Source organism: Palaemon carinicauda, chromosome 2 (assembly GCF_036898095.1).
Source record: "Palaemon carinicauda isolate YSFRI2023 chromosome 2, ASM3689809v2, whole genome shotgun sequence".
In the NCBI taxonomy this organism is placed as follows: domain Eukaryota; kingdom Metazoa; phylum Arthropoda; class Malacostraca; order Decapoda; family Palaemonidae; genus Palaemon; species Palaemon carinicauda.
Window position 1 is genome coordinate 76,614,703 of NC_090726.1, and position 7,500 is coordinate 76,622,202.

Here is a 7,500-nt window from a genome sequence, read left to right on the forward strand (position 1 = left end):
GCTCGAGTTGCCAACACATTTCCGTCTATATTCATGATGTAATCGTTGACCTTTCCTTTTAAATATTTTATGTAATCAATAGACATGTTCGTCATTGTTGCAAAATACCAAGAAACAAAATATAAAGAAATAAATACATTTCAAAACTGCTTTTAACCTACTTCAATACGGATGGTTGCTACATTTCTTCACAAGATTTTCCAAATTACCCAGGAGGTATCATGCATGACTTATTCTCGGGGTGGATATCTCCTGTAAGCTAATCTCCAGTAGGCACACATGAAGCATATGATTCTATACAATAAGAAATTCCATTGTAATAATCAGTGGTGGTCAAGTGACGTTAACCTCTCAAGATTTTTTTTTTCATTACATAAAATTTCATGAACTACTCCAATAATATCGATCAAGTGAGGACATTTCACAACCTATGTTCTATTGTTTTCGTGTAGAGAACTTTTTCTATAGATGTCATATATTTCTTCATGAAAAACTATTAACATTCATTGAGGAAGTAATATCATAATATCCTCAATAATCAATGTGTTATTGCATTGATGTGGAATCAAAATGCAACGCATCTTTTCTTAGTGACGTTTTCCCCTCTGATACCTGACATTTCCCTGCCACAGTAATCAGTACCTCTCCACATCCCTCACACGTGAATAGGATTAGGGTCAAATCCATATGAGGCAGCTAAAAAAAAAAAAAAAAAAAAAGTACTTCCCCCACAAACACTCTCTATCATCTCTCAGTATATTATTTCTAATCAACTTTTTCTTAAAATTACAGCTGCAGTTTTTGGGGAGAGAGGCATCAGTCCTTGCGAATGCTAATTTGCTAAATGAACAACAACCCTCGGGGCTGTACCCGAGCTGCGAGCTGTTGCTATTTCCGTTTCCGTCACTGGAATTTCCGGAGAGGTTTCTTGTTATCTAGAATACCTAAATAACTCTATTGTTATCTCAGTTGTCTTGACTGTATCAATGGAAGCCTGTAGGAAAGGTTTCTCCTGCTAACACGTGGATGTTTGAAACAAACGAAAAAGCATGCAGAAGTATTTACCAAATGAATTGTTGGAAGTCTCACATCACTGTTTTCTTACACTAGGACTAGAACTATGATAAGGATAGGGATGTGGGGAATATGGGATACGGAAGAGTACCCCTGGATACAATCCAGTTGATAGCCCGAAGGCAGGTACACGGGATGGGAAGGAATGAGGAAAAAGGGAGAAGAAGAAGTACAGGAGGAGAATAAAAGAGAGGGGCAGACACTCGTGCGATGTTGAGATAATTTTGGAGCCACCTGAAAGTGCAGGTGACTAAGAGTGAAAAGAAAGGAAAGGGCTAGTAGGGAGAAGAGGGGTTTTTTAGTTCACTCGGTCTAGCCCTATTGCAAGTAAACTGCCTGTGTGACACTATTAGATGGTAAAAAAGTTATGATGGCAAATTGGTAATAAATTTTTTATTGAATATTGATTTGATTTAGTAAATAAATATATTTCTTTATATAATTTTAATCAGATGATATATATCTCGGCCGGGGGGGGATCACAATTGACTTTGGGATCTAGTCTCCTCCACCAGTTATGAAGACTTATGGAACCCTGACACTGGCACGAATTTGTGGCACACATTGTCACGACTTTTGTCGTGAACTGGCGTGAACGATGCGTGAACTGGAGTGAACGTGTCATGAACTTGTCGTGACAGTCGTTGCAGTCGTGGCGAGTATTTTGAAATGCTCAAAATTTGTGTGACGACAAAATTGTCGTGAACGATGCGCGAACTGTCCGTGAACGCGTCGTGAACAGTGCGGGACGATGCGGGTGGATGCGTGCCAGTGTGTGGCAATGCGTGCCCTGCCACGACTGGCACGCACAGTTCACGACGCGTTCACTCCAGTTCACGCATCGTTCACGCCAGTTCACGACATGTTCACGTATATGAGCGCGTCGCAGTGTGGTTGTGCCTTCCCACTGACATGGACACGCATTGATGGCACGACCAGTTCACGCACGCATCCTCCCGCATCGTCCCGCACTGTTCACGACCAGTTCACGCCAGTTCCCGACCACTTCACGCCGGTTCACGACCAGTTCACGCCAGATCAACGACGAGTTCACGCTAGTTCAAGACTATTATTATCATGATTATTATTTTTATTATTATTATTATTATAATTATTAAAATTATTATTATTATTATTATTATTATTATTATCATTATTATTATTATTATTATTATTATTATAATATAATTAATATTATTATTATTATTATTATTTATATTTTTATTATTATTATTATTATTATTATTATAAATAATAATATTATTATTATTATTATTATTATTATTATTATTATTATTATTATTATTATTATTATTATTATTTTTATTTTTATTATTATTATTATTATTATTATTATTATTATCATTATTATTATTGTTGTGTCCTCCGAAGCCAATCCAAGAATGTCCTCGGGTTGGAGAAGCCCCGTTTTTATACGGCGTGGCTAAGTCGTGAACTGGCGTGAACTCGTAGTGCCAATGCGGGAAGGGCGAAAACTATGCGTGAACATGTCGTGAACTTGTCGTGAACTCGTCGTGCCAGTTCGTGCCAATATCGTGAACTCGTCGTGCCAGTTCGTGCCAATGTCGTGAACTCGTCATGAACTATGCGTGAACTATGCGTGAACTTGTCGTGAACAGTGCAGGAACCTCCCAGTGCGTGCCACAAAAGTGTCACGACTTGCCACGACAAATGCGTGCCACAAATGCGTGCCAGTGTCAGCCAGGCTAAACTTAACTGTTTAATGGTGGGGTTGTCCCTTTAAGAACTTCATTTTAGGAATTTTTTATTTTTTTTTAATTAAAGTACGATTATTTTTTTAGGCACAGGAAAGTCTGAAATCAATTGTCACCTAGATATATAAAGTTATAGATGCCAGGGGGTAATGGCTTATCACATCTTGAGAATCTGCATCAGTTGTATTTCCAAGCAGGGTAATAATGCTGACAGGAGTGGTACAATACAGGCAGATGACACCACCCTCTTTGACTCCATCCCACACCGGTTGACGTAAGGGAGCACAGGATTTTGGAGAGTTTATCACAAACTACTCAGGAGAGATTCACATGATGGCCACCACCACCCCTATGTTGTGGTTGCCATCACGCCCCACTCAGACAAGCTGGATATAATCTGAATTTTGATATCAATGTATTCGTATTAAACTATATTATAATTAATGCTATTCTACATTTATAATGAATAGATAATGTCTTAGTGGCGTAAAAAAATAGGAGATAATTTCTCTCCGTGCAGACTGCGCTCCAGATATTTTTCTGTATAACAGGAAAATTACATTCTTCTCCATTTATTTTATGGCCTCAAGACGTGTTTCGGATAATTTCGGGACTCTTCTTCATTACTACAATGCTTCAGTGTTGGAAGTAGACATTACTATAAATGTTTTTGTGGTGATAATTTTGATAAAAAAGTATTTTGAAACTCAAAAACAAATATACAGAAATTTTTATATGGAAACTGTAAATTCTTTTAAACATAAAATTTAAAACTTGAGATCTATTTTTGAATACATAAATGATATTTTTTTAAGGCTTAATAAAACTTCATAACCGATCTTAGAGGCCCTCCGTTACATCATCGAAGCTTACGATTACCATTTTTTTGGCGCTCATTGTACGTCAGCTCTTCAGAAATGTCATCTCTTGTTTAAAACAGATTAATTTGTGAAATTTACACGCTCCCTTAAAAATTAAATTTGTATCTGCATTGATCCCTGACTCAATACTATTAGGAGCGGGGCCTTTCCTTATAACAGATTTCTGTCTCGATGCTCCTTCATTTGGTCTGCAATGAAACAGTTTCTTCGCTCCTATCCTTGCTGTTTTTCTTCTTTCTCCTATGTAGCAGATGATTCCAAGGTTTATTAAGGGTGGTGCATAGTTTTCAAAACTGGCCTCGAATGTGCAAGGTATATTAGGACGTGAAGCTTACTCACTCACCCAGAAGTTCCATATCTGAAAACTACGTTGTCCCCTTATTCAATTTCATAGTTAGTATGAAACCAACATAAAATAGGAGTTAATTTTATATCAAATGAATAAAACAAATGACAAAAGATTTCAGACCACGATGCTGTATCGGGCAGTAACGAAAATCTTCTTTTTCGTTCCTGCTCGATAAAGCATCGTGGTCTGGAATCGAACTATTTTGAAATCATTACATAAGTATTGTAAAGAAACATTGAAGAAAGGGATGATTTTCAAATACAACACGTAAATTGATAATCTTTATGAAACAGACATTCGGCAGACTAAACAAACAACAATTATAATTTTCTATTTGTTAAAGTAAATACATATCGGCAAGAAATGCAGACCCTGAAGAACTATTAACTGATTTAAATTATTATAACTTAAGAAATATTGCTGGTATATAATAAATATTTAGTAATAACAGCAAAAAGACGATACACAGAAAACAGACATTTGTCAAACCAGCAAACACTTCAGAATCCAACACTAATAGAAATAAGAGTTATATGAATTTAAATTCCTGATCCATAAAATCGAACATTGTGAATAGGCTACAGCTACAAGAGTGACACACGCAAGGCCATTCTGCAATGACATTAAGGATGGACGTTGTAACAAATCCTGACACGAAGATTATAGCGTCAATAGGTGAATTCTTAACGTAGAAAATAGGATTACAGTAAGAAAGTCAAAACCAAAAAGCCATTAGGAATAGTAGATGTACACCAGAAATGCACATGTTACATTGAATAGCGAATGTTTTTATAGTATCACCACATTCTCCAAATTCAAATCTGGGTTTTTTCTTTTAAGGAAAGTGACTATTGAAAAAGATATGGCTATCTCATGCAACCGTTATATGCCGATATATATATATATATATATATATATATATATATATATATATATATATATATATATATATATATATATATATATATATATATTAAATATATATATACATATATATATATATATATATATATATATATATATATATATATATATATATATATATAGGTTCACTAGGGAACTAGCCACCCGTTGAGATACTACTGCTAGAGAGTGATGAGGTCCTTTGACTGGCCAGATAGTACTACAATGGAGCGTTCTCTCTGGTTAAGGTTCAGTTTTCATTACTCGTTCACCGAATAGTTTATCCTATTCTTTATATATTCTCCTTTTTTCCTCATACACCTGGCAATACTAAGATCACCAAAATCAAACTATTGTTCTCTAGTCCTGGATAGTGCCATGGTCTTACACTGTCGCTTGGGTTAGAGTTCTCTTGTTTGAGGGTACACTCGGGCAGACTATCATATCTTATTTTTCTTTCTCTTGTTTTGCTAAAGATTTTATAGTTTATACAGGATATATTTATTTTAAAGTTGTTACTTTTCTTGAAATATTAAATTTTTCCTTGTTTCATTTCCTCATTGGGCTATTTTACCTATTGGAGTCCCTGGGATTATATCATCCTGCTTTTCCACGTAGGGTTCTAACTTAGCAAGTTTTACTTTTATATATATATATATATATATATATATATATATATATATATATATATATATATATATATATATATATATATATATATATATATATACACACACACACACATATATATATATATATATATATATATATATATATATATATATATATATATATATATATATATATATATATATATATATATATATATATATATATATATATATATATATATATATATATATATATATATATATATATATATATATATATATATATATATATATATATATATATATATATATATATATATATATATATATATATATATATATATATATCCCACTGCAGGAGGTGCTAAAAATCTTAAGGCTAGAACCGACCACCCTAACTGAACATTACAACATGCAACGTCAGGAGCTTGTCTATGGAAGATATTGTTGTGATGATAAAAGAGCTGAACTGAATTAACTAGGATATGATAAGATTCAATCATATAGTTATAAGTGGATCATATATTTTGCCTCAAAACATGAAAAAACAAAAATTGAGTGTGTTTTCTTATTAATGAAAATATTTCAGGTAACATATATGAATCTTTTAATATTAGTGATAGAACTACAGGATTATATACCAATCTAAATAAGAAGTATAAACTTTAGATCATTAAAGTTTATGCACCAACAACATTTGAGATATCTATGAAAAAGAAAAAAAAAACATGAGTAGTAGGCGAATTTGGAGTGAGTTCGAGAAATGGCAGAGGAGGCATGCTAGTGGAATTTATTGAAAGACACTATCTTAAAAACATGAATACCCTATTTGTTTTTTAATTGAACATAGAAAATGGATATAGAGTATCCCAAGTAGAGAGAGAGGAAAAAAAAAAAGATTTTACTCGTAGGGAAAAAGTTAATTTAGTTACATTTGGTCAAAGGACCATAAAATGGTGAGAACAAAAATGTTTTAGTCTGAGGAAAGAAAGAAAATTATTTATTTTAAAGGAAATAATTATTCATTTAATAAGAGAAAAATTTTACGAGATTAGTTTAGCCATACAAAATAGGCACTCCCATCTACTTGAAGTAATGAACGCAAGTAAAGAAGAAAAGAACAGTAAATAAACAAAATTTGTAATGGAAACAACTAGAGATACGTGGAAACATTCCTGAGCAAGATGGAGGTGGTGGGCCACGAACATCTCGGTCTGACAAAGGCGGTACGGTGGAGGGGCATGTAATCAAGAGAGATAATCTCCTCCACTGCTCTTTTCCACACTTAACAAGTGTTTATAAAAGAAGAAGCATCCTTTGATATACCATGTAATCGCAGAAAGCTATCAGGATGATGAAAATATTTGAAATGAGGGTAAAATCCAAAAGAGATGAAATAGAATGAGCATAACTATAAGAATAAACAAACTAAAGATCCAAGATATTCATAAGCACAATCAGGAGGAAGCATCAAATTTAATGAAAAGAACACTTGGAACAGGGTGCCAACAGATGTTTCCTTTAAGGGATGAAAAGGAAATATTATTAACAAAAGAGATGGAGTGAAGAAAATCTACATACAATGTTATACAATAGTGATATAAGAAATAATTTGCCAATAAAGATTATGAAACATCTAAGCTGTTACCAAAAGTTACAGTAGGAAAAGTAGGCTAATATAAGCAATAAAAGCATGAAAAGACCAAGCGTTCAAACATTCACCACTCTTAGAGCTCTACCAATATACAAATTGAACAGCAATGGTGACATTTTGCATCTCTGTCTCTGCCCTACTCTTACTGGAAACCCTAATCTCACTTTATTCCCTATCATAACACATGCTTCATTACGTATACCTATAAGCTCTTCAGTGCTTCCATTGTTTCTGTATAACGTTATCACATCCCACATTACATGTCCCTCAAATCTAGCATATGCTTTATTCA